Below are 15,879 nucleotides of genomic sequence, written 5' to 3' on the forward strand. Positions count from 1 at the left end.
AACACTTACTGAGGCCGGGCACGGTGGCTCACGACTGTGTGTAATCCCAGCACTCTGAGAGGCTGAGGCAGGTGGATCACAAGGTCAAGAGTTCGAGACCAGTTTGACCAATATGGTGAAACCCCATCTCTACTAAAAATACACAAAAAATTAGCTGGGTGTGGTGGTGCATACTTGTAATCCCAGCTACTCGGGAAGCTGAGGCAAGAGAATTGCTTGAACCTGGGAGGCAGAGGTTGCAGTGAGCCAAGGTCGTGCCACTGCACTCCAGCCTGGGTGATACAGTGAGACTCTGTCTCAAAAATAATAATAATAAATATAAATAAATAAATACTGAGAACCCAGTATGTGCTAGGTAGCTGGATATACAGTCATGAAAGGAACAAGTGCCTGTCCCAGGGGCCCTAGAAGTCTGTTGGGAGAACTCATTACTTTGAATTCTGGCTCCTCATGTACCTCACATACAGGTTTACAGGTTTAAGTCGATAATGTGAGGAGTCCGTACCGCACACCATGATGGGTTTCTAGAGCACTGTCGTGGGTACTCAGGAAAGTCTGTTGAATGAATGAAACGGATCTACAGAGGCAGGCTGTTCCATGCGTCCAGGTCTCTGAAAGCTCTTAATGAAAGATCTACCCTAAAGGCACCTGAAAGTCTTTAATCTTCCAGAATTCAGACACAAATATCCCAACAGAAATCTTCCCCATGACTTACTCACGTATCCTTAAGCCACAGATTGACTTCATTGCCACAGATCCGTGAATGAATACGTGAATCAGTAACTTAAGAGCGGCTTAAATTTCTGGGTCAGAGACACCCTGAAAAGAGAAGAAAATGATTGTTTAAAAGACATTTTAAGATTCCTGGAGGCTGTAGGAAGAAAGAGACTTCTGGGAGGGGGTCTATTTTCAACCAGCCATTGCATAAGAATTTAAGAAAAGGGTTTTTGTTGTTGCTTTGTTAATTGAAAGAACAAAAAGAACAGATGGGAATTTTCAAAGCCCTTTAAGCCATGCGCATATATCATCTGCATCACTGTAAATATATGTGACATACAATCAAACACCCGTGAAGAGATGCAAAATCACTCAGAGTCCATGCACACACTTACACATGTGCAGTCACCAATGATCCGGAGGACCACCGGGGTCTTTTGATTTTAACAAATGAGTTCTGGAAAAGAGAAAAATATTTGATAGGCAACACTGAATAGCAATTTTACAGGCATAGTTAGTATAAACCCACTGGACTTTTGCTAATTAGGTGCATTCTCTTATAGTATTTAAAATGATCTCCTCGATGTCTGATTTTGCACAAATCAAATGGGACCTCCCTATTTTGGAGCATAGGTTATCTGATGTAATTTCCTCCTTTTGTCTATAGAGATATATTCCAGAAAGGTCAGTTGTATATGTCCTGTCCAAAATAGCTTTACATGGAACAGGAAAAGCAATTAGAAAACAAGAATCTATCTACATAACGCATCACATGACTCTACAAACCACCAGATGTGTACAGCAATAGTAACTGCTTCACTTGTACAAGGAAGTACTATCTTCATGGTCATTCAAGAGATGGAACTTTAGACACTACAGCTCTGCGTCCAAGGGATCACAGAATGACTTAGAAGGCATCGTATAGGTCTCTTTTAGAGAGAGGAGCACTTAGAATTATAGAAGAGCTGAATATAGGGAACACTTTACAAAGCAGACAAGGAGGCCAGGCGTAGTGGCTGACACCTGTAATTCTGGCACTTTGGGAGGCAGAGGCGGGCAGATCACAAGGTCAGGAGTTTGAGACCAGCCTGGCCAATATGGTGAAACCCCATCTCTACTAAAATTACAAAAATTAGCCAGGTGTGGTGGTGGGTACCTGTAATCCCCCAGCTACTCGGGAGGCTGAGGCAAGAAAATCGCTTGAACCCAGGAGGTGAAGGTTGCGGTGAGCTGAGATCATGCCACTGCACTCCAGCCTGGGTGACAGAGTGAGACTCCATCCCAAAACAACAACAAACAGTAGGCAAAGAAACAGCCCTGTATATGCAAGGAAACTGAGGCCCGCAAAGATTTTGGCACTCATATGGGGTCCATCAGCATCCTTAATTAAATTGAATAGGTGTTTGCCTTTGCTAATCTATTCTCCATCTTTCTTCTGCTCTTTGTTCTAGGAGGCTGATCTGCACAGGCTATGTTAGTGGTTCTCAAAGTGTGGTCCCCAGACCACCTTGGAACTTGTTAAAAATGCAAATTCTCAGGCCCCACCAGAACCTACCGAATCAGACACATTGGGGTGGAGTCCAGCAATCTGTGTTGTACCAGGCCTTCCAGGGAGTGCTGATGTTTGCTGAAGTTAGAGAGCCCCGGATGACATCTGACAGGCCCCTTAGCCATGGGCTTCCCTCTGGCAGGAGGTCCCAGATAGAACGAGTGAGTTCAGGGTTGTTTTTTTTCCCCAGGTTCGTTCCCCGTGGGATTGTCTAGAACTGGCTGCATCAGGGCACCAATGTCACTGACATGGTACCCAAGGCAGCCACTGAGCGATGTGGCCCCTTCCTTCCGGAGCCTGGGCCCACTCCCTCGCCTCCCCCTGTAGGTCTGGGGATGGTAACAGTCCCTGTTACTTGCTCCAGATCACTGCTACATTCCTCAAGGTCCCCCTACACTCCACTCGCATCTTTGTAAAGTGTCCCTATATTTGACCCTCCTCTAACTCTCCTAATTTAGATGTACCATCTGGGATATTCACCTGGTTCACATCCAGATAGGAAGTTGTTGTCTGGGTCATGGGAATGGAGCATGGCATGGCACCACGAGAATTTTCTCAGATGGGATAAGAATCTATCTGTCTCTCTTCCACCCCAGTAGCACAAATGGCACTGGGATATTCCTAAATACCATATTTATAGCAAAAGTACATACAACGTATGGATACCAAATATGACCATGACATTTATTGTGTCATTCCCAAGACAAAATGTATTTCTCCCCATAGATGGCCTAGCTTGAGTTTCATTTTTACTTCCTCTCCCCTGTCATTGGCAGGTACCATGTGGCAAAAACAACTTGGCTTGCTCTGGCTCAAGACCCTCTCCAAGAGCCCTGATCAGCCTTTATCTCCTCAACCCTTGGCTCACAAACTCTTTTCCCTTTAATCCACCTTGCCTCTTCTTGTTTTTATATTGTGATAAAATACATGTAATTTTAAAAATTTACCATCTTATCATTTTTTAGTGTACAGCTCAGTGCCATTAAGTACATTCACAGTGTTGTGTTACCACCAACCACCAACCATCCACAGACCTCTTTTCATCCTGTAAAACTGAAGCTCTGTATCCATTAAACAGCTCCTCTCTTCCCCTCCCCAGTCCCAGGCCCTGGGAACCACCTTTCTACTTTCTGTCTGTATAAATTCGATGGATAAGTATATTGATATGAGTGGATCACACTGTATTTGTCTTTTGGTAACTGGCTACTTTAACTTAGCACCATATTCTCAAGGTTCATCCATGCTGTAGCACATGTTTCAGAATTTCCTTGTAAAGTTGAGAGTGTTTCATTGCATGCATGTATCACATTTTGTTTATCTGTTCACTGCTGATGGGCACTTGGGTTGGTTGCTTCCGTGTTTTAGCTATTATGAATGATGCTACTATGAACATGAGCCTACACATATCTTCTTGAGATTCTGCTTTAAATTCTTTGGAGTTTATACCTAGAAGTGGAATTGCTGGATCATATGGTAGCTCTATTTTCAGTTTTTTGAGGAACTGTCATACTGTTTCCTGCAGCGGCTGCATCCTTTTACATTCTCATCAGCAGTGCACACAAGTTCCAATTGCTCCACATCCTCACCAACACGTTAATTATTTTTATAGTAGTCATCACTGGAGTGAAATGGCATGATCTCAGCTCACTGCAACCTCCGCCTCCTGGGTTCAGCCAATTCTCCTGCCTCAACCTCCTGAGTCGCTGGGATTACAGGCACGCGCCACCATGCCCAGCTAATGTTTTGTATTTTTAGTAGGGAGGGGGTTTCACCATGTTGACCAGGATGGTCTCGATCTCTTGACCTCGTGATCCACCCGCCTCGGCCTCCCAAAGTGCTGGGATTACAGGCTTGAGCCACCGCGCCCAGCTGTGGTTCTGTTTTTATAAATCTTCCAGATTATAATGTTATTTCTTCCACCTAGAATGCCATCCCTATATGGCTATTAAATATCTTGCTGGTTGAAATCAATCTCCTCCAGCTTCCTATTATCTTAACAAGTTGTACTTTAATTTTAACACCTACCACCCCCTCCCTTATGCTCTCAGTGGCTTTTTTTTTTTTCATTTGCCTATCTGTTCAATTTGGATGCGAGTTTGAGGACAGATGTCTTTGATTGTTCATCTTTATATCTCCCAGTGTGTTTGGCCCAAGGCATTACACAGTGTAGGCTCTAAAATCCCAACTGACTTGAAATACTGGAGGTCATCCACTTAGTGGAAAACCCAAAACCAGACGCAGGTTTTGGGCCTTACTCTTAGTTCAGTACTCTCTCCACTGGTGAGGGACGTTAGAACCACATTAAAAACAAACCCGTAAACTGCAAAAATTTTTTCCCATTCTGTTGGTTGCTGATTCACTCTAATGACTGTTTCTTTTGCTGTGCAGAAGCTGTGGAGTTTGATTAGGTCCCATTTGTCTATTTTGGCTTTTGTTGTCAATGCTTTTGGTGTTTTGGTCATGAAGTCCTTGCCTACACCTATGTCCTCAATGGTTTTGCCTAGATTTTCTTCTAGTGTATAAATGGAAAAAAAAAAAAAAAATCCCGTGTCAGGCTGGAAAAGGAGATGTGGCTTCCTGACATTAATTACCCACTCTCGGTTTCATCCTTAACATATTCACACACACACACAAACACCAGCATTGTGCTCTCAAACCCACGAAGTTCATGCTGTGGTCCATGAAGATCAGAGTAACTGGTGCTCTGGAAATCAGCTCTAAACTGGTGCCACATCCTGCACTAACAGCCCTGCCTTTGGACCAGACGGAGGCAGATGTTACAGTTTTCCTCATTGTCGCTTGCCCTGGTGTCTTTCTTTTCATCCTGATGTGTTTCAGTGAGCTTCCCCTCCTCTGAGGAATTGATGCGTATGTATTATCTATCCTGATAAATATATCTGTGCTCTCACAGAAAATTCAGAAGTTAAATTAAAGGTCAGGAAGTCTATGTAGCCTGGTGTTAAAGTCTTTCGTGATGCTGTAAAAAAACTGGCCCCAAACATCTGTCATTCACCCACCACTTTCCTTTAATCTGGGGAATGGGTTTATTCATTGTTTTGCCTTCGTGTCAGCTCTTCACGGTTTTATCCACAGGGCTTTTCCAGAGATTGGGATTCAGCCCCTGATCCAGCGGCCAACATCCTGCTGACAAGACTGCCATAAGCGCCAAGGACCACTCAGATCTTCAAGAAAGCAGCTCTTCTTATCACGTCAGGGAAGAGGCTTACTTTTGGCACTAAAGCACCAATTGGGATGTGGTGAGGTCACAGGATAAAGGCTACTTCCTGTCTTGCTTTGATTTCTTTAGAGACTCTACAGAGGAAAGTAGATAGAGATGGGAAAGCCCACGTTCTTCCTTTTAAAGGACTTCTCAGGGAACTCACCGCTCTTACCGCTGTCCGGGTTTGAGTTAGTCATCTTACTCGTTAGTTCCATACACCCTTTGAATAGGCCTGTGATTGTGTTAGAGGTCACACCGACAATCTAAAGAACTTGCATTCAACCGTTTCCTTCCTAATTGACATTGCTGGGCCTGGGTGGCAGGGCCATGTGTCAACAGCCAAGACAAATCCATTGTGTTCTTTACTTGTAAGTTAATGAATCAATGGCTGTTGATTTTGGAGCCATATCTTGATCCCTTGGTGGGTGCTCTTGTCCTCCCTGCCACCCTAATTTCCTGTCAGTGCCTGTCCCAGTGGGAATACCACACATCTCATCTCATCTGCGTCTTGGAGAGATAGGGCATGACAGGGTTTTTCCAGGACTCTGCTGCCATTTTCCATGAAAACTTCCAGGCGTTCCCTTGTTAGGGATTACTTCCTTTTATCACCAGGCTCCCTCCTAGTCAGGGGTACTTTCCTCAGTCAATTTCAAGCCACATGGGTCATAGGTTCCTTGATAAAGACTCCCTGCTCATTGTAGCTGGTTCTTGCCCTCATTTCTGTGGACTAGACCCCAAGCCCGAAGACAAACATTGGGGGCAGTTGCTGTCATTTGATTCAAAAATACACTGAAGTGGGAGTCCAGTCTAATTCAGAACTGAAGTTTATTCTCTGTGCCTTAATTCACCTGCCTGTCCATACCACCATAATAAGACCATCCCACCACCATGGGACAAGGGAAGGAGGGAGGCAATTATGGAACAGGGGTTAAGGGTAAAGGCTTTAAAATCACAGTGCCCAGGCTCCTTACTTGTCTCTGCCATTGGTTGTATGACCTCAGGCAAGTTAATTGGCCTCTCTAAAAGTCAGTTTATTCATCTGTAAAATGGAGATATCTCACTGAATCTTCACAACAGTCATGTAAAGCTTATTCAGCTCAAACATTTAGTGAAGTATTAGACATACAGTAAGTAGAGGATGTTGTTTTTATCTTACATGAAGTCATTAGTCATCTGAAAGAGAGCAGCTCTAATCACCTGGTATGGTTATAAGAAGCCATTTCAGAGCCCTCTTCCACAGTCAGCTTTGATCACTGGAGCATCAAGCAGTACCCCTCAGGTTCATTATCAGCCTGAGATAGCAAATAGCAAATAGCAAATAAGTATTCTTGTTTTCTAAATCCAGTTCCTCTGTTGCCCAAACCTACCCTTGTCCAAAGGCTTCTGGTCTACCCCATTCAGAATCTGATGGGTGAAACTGGATCAGTGGGAAAGCTATTCTAAGATGGGAATTAATTCAGTTAGATCATATGCTGGCCCCACTGTGAGACATTAGGGGCACAACCTTGAGCCAGGCAGACATGGTCTCTGACCTCAAGGGACTTACAGTTTGGGTTAGAGAGTAATATAGACCCTCTGCTTCAGCCACACAGCTTCTTTACCATTTCCTGGATATGTCCAGCACATTTCTGCCCCAGAGCCTTTGCAATGGCTGCTTCTACACTTGAACATTATGCTCCCAGACACCTTCAAGATGAGCTCCCTCCATTCCTTCAAATCTCTAATCAAATGTTCCCTTGTTGTTATTTGTGGGCTCTCCATGCGATGAGCCCCTGGGCAGCTGTGGCAATGCTCTGGCTAAGTCACCTCTGAGGCTACACCTGTGTCTGCACTATCCTTCCTCCCCTATACTTCACAAATGTCTCCCTGGCCATTGAAACCACCTCCACAATCCTTCTGTCTTCCCTGGAATCTCTTCGGTAAGAAAGGTGATTTCCCTGTGACCCACCCTGCCTAAGTATGTTCCACCCACGATCCATTCCCTCAAAAAACACCTTCCTGTGGCTGGCACCAAGTGAATTGTCTGCTGTCTGCCCTTGGTTCCTCCGCATGTCTGTGGGCTGATTTATCAGTATGCTTTCAGAGGTCAAGAACTATCTGTTTATTTGCACAAGTATCATTACAAGGCAAATGCATAAATAAGCCCAATGAGGAAACACAGATAAACTTAGCGCCTATCCTAGAGAAGTTACTGGTTTTAAAGGACAGATTGTTTTCTCTGGGAAGTAGTGTGTGAATGTGGTTTCCAGCTGAATCCTCCCCCCAGCCACTTATATCCCCTTTGCAGGTGGCCACCGTTGCCTGTTGCGTGTGCTTTTTTTTTTTTTTTCCCAGAGGTTTTGTAAAAAGCTTAAGCAGGGCTTTCACTATGGAAGACAAATTACTAGAGTCCGCTTCACAGTCACATGTGGAAATGACTTTCTTTCCTTCTCTTCTCATCCCAGCCAATGCCTTTCTTTACTTTCACACTGAGTTATTTCAACTCAAAAGAGAAAATAAATCAACGTAACAAAAAGAGTTTAAATGAATGTATCCTCCCCACTGTGGACAACTTTATAAAGAATTTCACTTAGCCGAGAGCAGCAGTCCTCCTAGCTGCTGAGATGTTAGCCTGAAGCCAATTCCTCTATAATGTAATTTCTTCACTAATGAAAAGGCATATGGAATTATAATATTGGATATAATTATGTATTTTAAAGTCTATTATAGGCTGGGCATGGTGACTTATGCCTGTAATCCCAGCACTTTGGGAGGCCAAGGTGGGTGGATCACCTAAGGTGAGGAGTTCGAGACCAGCTTGGCCAATGTGGTGAAAACCTGTCTCTACCAAAAAATCCAAAAAATAGCTGAGCATGGTGGGCGCTTATAATCCCAGCTACTTGAGAGGCTGAGGCAGGAGAATCACTTGAACTCAGGAGGTGGAGGTTAAAGTGACCCAAGATGGTGCCCCTGCACTCCCTGTGACAGAAGGAGACTGTCTCAAAAATAAATAAATAAATAAATAAATAAATAAATAAAATCTATCATAGGAAAAAATCCACCAACACTAGCACACCAGTACAAATGTACGTATATAAAACATATGAATATATGTATATTTATATACAAAGTATGTGTATATTTTAAGGTAGTAGGAATATGAATGAAAGAGTCTTGCTCTGTTGCCCAGGCTGGAGTGCAGTGGTGTGATCTCGGCTCACTGCCACCTCCACCTCCCAGGTTCAAGCGATTCTCCCACCTCAGCCTCTCAAATAGCTAGTAGTACAGCCGTGTGCCACCACACCCAGCTAATTTTTGTATTTTTAGTAGAGGTGGCATTTCCCCATATTGGCTAGGCCGGTCTCAAACTCCTGACCTCAGGTAATTGGCCGGCTTGGTCTCCCAAAGTGCTGGGATTACAGGTGTAAGCCACTGTGCTGGGCCTATTTTTTATATTTAAATTTTATTTTTTGTATTTTTATAATAAAAATATAGAATATACTTTACAATTTATAATATTTTGTTTGATTTAATTTATTTGTCTGGTTCTCACTCTGCATGTGTATTTAAATATTAATTATACTACATTAAGAAAAGTAATAAACTCTTTGATTCAAATACATTCAGCAAACGAAATCCATTCCCTTCTTGTCTATACATTTATTTCTTGAGAGCACAGAGAGTACCATACAAAGTGGTGATTCTCTTGCTTGCCTGAATATTGGGATCACCTGGGGAACTTTAGAAAAAGACGAATGTTTAAGTCCCAGGAGCAGAGAATTTGAGGTAGTTGCTCTGCAGTGTGGCCTGGTTTGGGGTTTTTTTTACAAGCCTCCCAAGTAACTGTAATTTGCACTGAAGATTGAAAACATCTGATTTAAAAAAGAAACCAGGAATGAACACCATTGAGAATTCATCAGAATAAAGCATCTGACAGAGTATCTTTATCGAATACAACCCACCTTGTTTTGCAGTTCAAGAATGAAAAATGCCCCAGAATTTAAATAGTTCATTAGAAATAATAATGATCCCCACTGCTTAATATGTGCCTGGCAATTTTACACCTGTTATCTCTAATCATCATAAGAACACTGAAAGGTAAATAGCATAAGACCCATTTTTAAAAATTAAACAGTTACATACTTATTTTTATGTTTTCCTTCCAACTTTTATTTTAAAATCAGGGGCACATGTGAAGGTTTGTTACATGGGTGAGTTGCATGTTGCTGGGTTTTGTTGTGCAAATTATTTCATCACCCAGGTAGTGAGCACAGTACCTGATTAGGAAGTTTTTCAATTCTCACCCTCCTCCCACCCTTCAACTTCAAGTAGGCCCCAGTGCCTGTGGTTTCCTTCTTCATGTTCATATGTACTCAGTATTTAGCTCCCACTTACAAATGAGAACACGCGGTATTTGGTTTTCCGTTCCTGTATTAATTTGCTTAGGATAATGGCCTCCAGCTGTAACCATGTTGCTCCAAAGAACACGCTCTCATTCTTTTTTCTGGCTGTGTAGTATTCCATGGTGTATATGTACCCCCTTTTCTTTTTTTTTTCTTTCTTTCTTTTTTTTTTTTTTTGAGGCAGAGTTTCACTCTTGTTGCCCAGGCTGGAATGCAATGGTGCGATCTCGGCTCACCAAAACCTCCACCTTCTGGGTTCAAGTGATTCTCCTGTCTCAGCCTCCTAAGTAGCTGGGATTACAGGCATGCATCACCACACCCAGCTAATTTTTTGTATTTTTAGTAGAGACAGGGTTTCTCCATCTTGGTCAGGCTGGTCTTGAACTCCCAACCTCAGGTGATCCGCCCACCTTGGCCTTACAAAGTGCTGGGATTACAGGAGTGAGCCACCGCACCTGATATGTACCCCATTTTCTTTATTCAGTTCACTGCTGATGGGCATCTAGGTTGATTTCCTGTCTTCGCTATTGTGAGCAGTGCTGCAATGAACACACGTGTGCATGTATCTTTATGATAAGTGATTTATATTCCTTTGGGTCTATGCCAGTCATGGGATTGCTGGGTCAAATGGTAGCTTTGTTTTAATTATTTGAGAAATCTCCAAACTGCTTTCTGCAGTGGCTGAACTCATTTACAGTCCCACCAGCAGTATAAGTACTCCCTTTTCTCTGCAATCTCTGCTATTTTTGGAGTTTTGAATACTGGCCATTCTGACTGGTGTGAGATGGCATCTCATTGTGGTTTTGATTTGCATTTCTCTGATGACAGTGACATGCAGCATTTTGTTCCATATGCTGGTTGCCCATGTGTGTGTCTTCTTGCATGAGACCCATTTTAAAGATGAGGCTTAAAGAAGTAATTTGCCCAAGGACACGCAGCTCTGCTAGGAGGGGTTGGAGACTGAAACACAGCTCAGATGCCAAAGCCTGCGCTTAGCCACTATCCCACATCGCTTTCATCTAAAAAAAAGATGCAACTGTTTTGCAGAACAATGCACAGAGTGTGATTTAACTTTTGTGAAAACAAATAGCCCTCAGTGTGCAGGCATCAAAAAAAAGTCTGAACAGATGCTCATCAAACAGCCGACACCCCTCTTGGGGGGCAGGCATATCACTTTTTACTCTAAATACTTAACATATTTCTGTTGTGTGAGTGTTTTTTTACAATGAACATTAATTTTATTTGCAATTTATACTTTATAAAAAGTATACATTGCAGTAATTACCAATTATTACTGAATTGGAATATTGGTAATACTTGGTCATTATAACCAATTGGAGATAACCATCACTGCTAGTTACCAATACTAGTTATCTCCATTACCAATATGGAGGCAACTATCAATACTAGTGTGATGGTTAAGGGCAAGCCTCTAGAGTCAGGCCAAGCAGGCAGCATTCCTAACTCCCTTTGCTGTCACTTCCCTAAACCTTTAAACCCTTTTCTGTCAACTGAGGAGAATCATAGTACCCACCTCAGAAAGTTTGTGAGGAATGGATATCCTCACAAAAGGAATATTACCTAAATTACTTACCATCATTGTAGTAATAATCAATGTAGTTCTTTTTACTGAAATATCTTTAAATTTCTTATTTAAGCCTGGCAGCCATCCTATGGTAACTCCCATTTTTGCCAGTGGGAAACCAAGGTCTAAATCATCCAATACATGAATGGCTGTTAACATTTCCTTGTGCCAGCTAGTTCTGCTCCAACTCTCTGGGTTCTTGGGAGGTTCCTAATTTGGACAATGACTATGTCTTTTTTTTTTTTTTTTTTCCCTTTTTTTGACAGAGTCTCACTCTGTCACCCAGGCTGGAGTGCAGGGGCACCATCTCGGCTCACTGCAACCTCTGCCTCCTGGGTTCAAGCATTCTCCTGCCTCAGCCTCCACAGTAGCTGGGATTACAGATGCCTGCCACCATGCTGACTAGTTTCTGTATTTTTGGTAGTGACAGGCTTTCACTATGTTGGCCAGGCTGGTCTTGATCTCCTGGCCTCAGGAGTTCACTGCAGGGGGGACCAGCCCCGGTTTTGATCGAACCTCATTTATAAAACCCTCCTCAGCCACCCTCCTCACTTCACCAGCAGTGACTGCAGGAGACCAACAGCCCACCTTGCGATTTCTAAATGTGAGGGCAGGCCTGGGTCAAAAGCAGGGACATGCTTTTGTTTTGAGCATGAGAGGGAACAAACAAGCTTTGCAGACAGCTTGGCCCTGGACGGTAAGGATGGGGAAGCCACGGAGACATGTGTTAAGTTATCAGGACTTGATGTGAGCCAGACGTGACTGTACGGGCAAGACCCAGGGGAAAGTGCCTGGATTCCAACACTCCTTAAGACCGTGCAACTTCTCATGTAAAAGGCCCCATATGTAACCGCTACTTCTGACATCTCCTGAGGAACGCCCGCTTCCTGGAGGAAGTCGGTTGCAAATTAAAGGAGGAAGGAGAAATTGATCTTCCTCTGCAGGAAGCGGGGAGATCCTCGGTGTCTCCATGGCCCTTTCATTTGAACACGTAGCTGTGGAAACCAGGGTTCAGTTCGAGTTAATTAGGAGCATCTACGTAGGAGAAAGTTCCCAAGCAGGATGCTGAAGTGGAAGGAGCAGCTGGCCGAGCGCACGTAGGGGCTCAGCTGTCCTGCTGGGCCGCCAGGGCAAGTGGGATATGGGATCCAGATTACAACGTGGTGCCGGCATCCCAGACAGAAAAACAGACACGTTCGAGAAAACACACGTGCCTTCCCTCTCACACACACACAGAGGATGGGAACACAAAACACAGGACGCTGCCCTATAGACCAGATACCTTAATAATAAGAAAAAGATCCATGTCCTTGTAAGAGTGAGATCAGAGAACACCGAAAAGTTAGCAACCCTCTTACATCCATTTGGGACAAACATGAAATTGAAGGGCCAGTCCATCTTATTTTAATAAAGGGAGAAACATAGTTGGTTAGGGGAGAGTGTGTAAAGGAAGATGATATCTTTGTGAGCATGAAGGACGTTATCAGAGATTCTGTGAGTGTCTGTGAATGAAAGAGCTCATCAAGGAAGAAGGTTAAGGTCTAAGAGCAGATTCCTGGGATGAGAAAGAATGAAGCAAGAATCAGAAACAGGCAATGAGAGGGTGACACAGAGGAGATGTGAGAGGCTTTGGGGTGGAGCTCATGTGGACCAGGTGACCTTTGGCTATGTCCTCTCTCTTCTCCCCTTGAACCTGGGGTAGTTTCTTAAATTCTCTCTAAGGATGCAGAATTCTTTCTTTTGCTTTTAATTTTACTTTAGATTCAAGGGGTACATGTGCACATTTGTTACGTGAGTATATTGCATGATGCTGAGGTTTAGGCTTCTAATGAGCCCATCACTCAAGCAGTGAACACAGTACCCAACAGGCCGTTTTTCAACCCCTGATCTCCTCCCTCCCTCCCCCGTTTTGGAATCCCCGGTGTCTATTGATCCCATCTTCATGTCCATGAGTACCCAATGTTTAGTTCCCACTTATAAGTGAGAAGATATGATTTTGGTTTGCTGTTTCTGCATTAGTTCACTTAGGATAATGGCCTCCAGCTCCATCCATGTTGCTGTGAAGGACATGATCTTGTTCTTCTTTTATGGCTGCATGGATGCAGAATTCTGAGCCTCAGAAAGCTGGAGTAACATGATCAGCTTGCACAGTGGTGGAGAGGACAGAGATAGAAATCCAACTCAGTTCTGCCTGGTGCCAAAGCTCCACCACCATGTTGCTACCCAAGGCAAGGAGGAAGCGCGTAACACCTTAAGTAAACAGCCTAAGAAAGTTGAGAGCAATGTGCAAGTATTAAGTCAGCCTGTGACTGACCCTGTCAACGACCCTGACATTTTAAGAGGGACTGGCTTGTGTTGGGCCATGCGTGTTCTACGTGACACAGTGGCTGGGTAGGATATTTTAATATTTTGGCATATTGTTTTTCTGGGTGTGGTGTACTATTGTTACACATGCTACACACCCAGACAACATTGTGTGAGGGTTGCTGCTTACCTGGAAACTCCAGGGACGGGGATTTGAACTGCAATCATCAGAAGAGGTCCACCCAGCACAGGTATCTTGCTATCATAATAGCTGCAGGCTGTCCTCAACTCAGGACTTTATGAAGACAACAAAAGGAGGTATCGAGGGAGTTTGGACCCATGCTATGAAATAAAACCAACACAGTTCATTTCCGGTTAACTTCTGATTTTACGCAACAAACCACACACGGCATAAAAAGGCATTTTGGCAAAAACCCCCAAATTTTTCTCACTAATGAATAGGAAAAACTCAGCCTGGAATGGCTAAGGAAATGTCCTCTGTTCCAGTCTTGGCTAAATTCTTCTTCATCTTGGGTCTCCAGGTTCTAGTGATTCTCCTAAGCGTATTCCACAATGATCTGGTCATACCTCTCTAGTAATGCTTCTGTCTCAACACGGGAACTTGTTCCAATTTCACTTTGAGCATCAGATATTTAGCAATAGTATTCCTAAGAAGGTTTGTTTCTCCTTCCCTTGGGGCTAACCAAGATGCCTGTTGTTCATGACGTCTACTTTTTGCAAAAAGCTTCTCCATGTTTTTGAGGCCTAACATATCTGAGAACCCGAAGTTCCAGTTAGTTGTATTTGATTTCTTCCTAATTTGTGTGCTCAGGAGGGAATATGTTCAGCTTCTTTTGACAAGAAGAGTGACCTTTTTATTTGGGACCTCTCTTTCATCAAAAACAGTAATGCAGAACCAGGCGTGGTGACACGCACCTATAGTCCCTGACACCTGGGAGCCTGGGGTTTGAGCCAAGGAGGGCGAGGCCAGCTGCAACACGGTGAGAATCTATCTCAAAATAATAACAACAACAACAACAAAGAAACGCTGGGCCACTTCTTGTGTAGCCCTACTACACAAGGCGTTAGCAGCTCAGGGCGTTACTGTTAACCATTTATGCTCAGTATTGTGTGGGCTGCAATGAGACACACTGCTATATCTTAGAAGGGTCTGGGTTCTTAAAAAGGAACCATTTAGGTTTTGGTGATAGTGGAATTAAATGTAGCACATTTAACTGAGCTAAAATGCAAACGCCTTTTATGTGCTGATGGTTAGAAGCTTCACATACATGCTTTCATTTCAACCTCAGAATATCTTTATGAGGGGGTGTTCTATGCCGATCTTACAGACAAAGAAACTGAGACTCTAAGAAATTAGGTGACTTGTGCAAAGGCAAAACCACACAGTCACTAGGAGCAGATCTTGGATTTTTTCTTTTTAAATCGAGGTAGAAATGTCTAACATAAAATGTACCATCTTAACTGTTTTCCAATGTACAATACGGCAGTGTTAATTACATGCATATTGGGCAACAGTTGCCAGAACTTTTTCATCTTGCAAAACTGAAACTGTTCAATTAAACCACAACTCCTCCTTCCTTTTTTCTCCCAGCTCCTGGTAACCACCATTCTACTTTACATATCTATGAATTGGATGGTCTTGGGTACCTCATCTAAGCGGAATCAGGCAGCGTTTGTCTTTCTGATACTGGCTTATTTAACTTAGCATAACATCTGCAAGATCCATCCATATTGTAGCATATGTCAGAATTCCTGTTTTTTTAAGGCTGAATTACAGTTCATTGTATGGAGAGACCACATTTTCTTTCCAGATCTAGGATTTTAATCCAAGTTTGTGAGTCTCCAAATCCCAAACTCTTTTCGGGTGAGTAAACCATGCCTCTTTGTCAGTGCTTTAAAGATAATTTAAAGGCAAATGTCATGTTATACATAAAACAAATGTGAGCTGAGACAGTGGTGTCCCAGCTCTGTGTTCTTAACCTTCCAAGCTCTGAAATGGAGGGACAGGGAACTGACAAGATCCTTTGCTGACTTACAGACTGCTAAGGGGAGAGCTCGTCTTTCTTGTTGGACAGACAACAGCTCTGGGCTCCTCCGTGCA

The sequence above is a fragment of the Sapajus apella genome, unplaced genomic scaffold, assembly GCF_009761245.1.
Source record: "Sapajus apella isolate SASKATOON/1434 unplaced genomic scaffold, GSC_monkey_1.0 scaffold32, whole genome shotgun sequence".
NCBI lineage: Eukaryota > Metazoa > Chordata > Mammalia > Primates > Cebidae > Sapajus > Sapajus apella.